This window comes from Otolemur garnettii, unplaced genomic scaffold, assembly GCF_000181295.1.
Source record: "Otolemur garnettii isolate 467f Iridium unplaced genomic scaffold, OtoGar3 scaffold00128, whole genome shotgun sequence".
Taxonomy (NCBI): Eukaryota; Metazoa; Chordata; class Mammalia; order Primates; family Galagidae; genus Otolemur; species Otolemur garnettii.
This window is the reverse complement of record NW_003852523.1, coordinates 1,926,865-1,927,450: the sequence shown is the minus strand read 5'-3', so window position 1 is coordinate 1,927,450 and position 586 is coordinate 1,926,865. Positions and strand designations below refer to the sequence as shown.

At 57.5% G+C, this 586-nt stretch overlaps 1 protein-coding gene across 1 annotated transcript in view; it reads right to left on the bottom strand.

Moving 5' to 3' along the window:
• Positions 1-586, bottom strand: part of UMODL1 (uromodulin like 1) — a 65,329-nt gene that overhangs the window by 29,014 nt on the left and 35,729 nt on the right. The window lies entirely within an intron of this gene.

Sequence of the window (586 nt, the reverse complement as noted above, 5' to 3'; positions counted from 1 at the left end):
GTAGTGCGTGGTGTCCAGTTTGGTTTCAGAGACGGTTCAAACACACCCCAAGGTCCCAAGACCCCAGAAAGGAAAGGCCCCAGAGCCGGTTCTGGGTAGATCTTCGAGGGTTGTCCACCCCGTCCCCTGGCGGGCTGACCAAGGGGTCAATGCAGGCATTGCTGACTGCAGGGCTGTTCTGTCAGGGACCCCCAGCCTCCCAGGGTGTAGGAGTTTAGTCTGGGACCTGGTTTGTTTAGCAGGGAAGCTCTGATAGGGTTCACATGTAACAGTGCTATCAGGTGACATCCAGGTTCAGACCAACACTGTGAGCTCAGAGCAGAGATGGCAGGGTGGCCATCAGATCTTCTCCCAGCACAGAGCTGCCCCAAATCTCCCGGGGTGTCATCAGGGGCATGAGGTCTAAACCCTCTTCAAGTAGCTTGTAATTGCTGGGGGTTATGGCATGGCCAGGGATCCAGGACACCTGTGGGGGCTACAGAACAGTTGGGAGTGCAGAACAGCTGTGAAGGTACAGGACAGCCAGGGGACAGGGCAGCTGGGCCACAGAACAGCTGTGAAGGTGCAGGACAGCCAGGGGGACAGG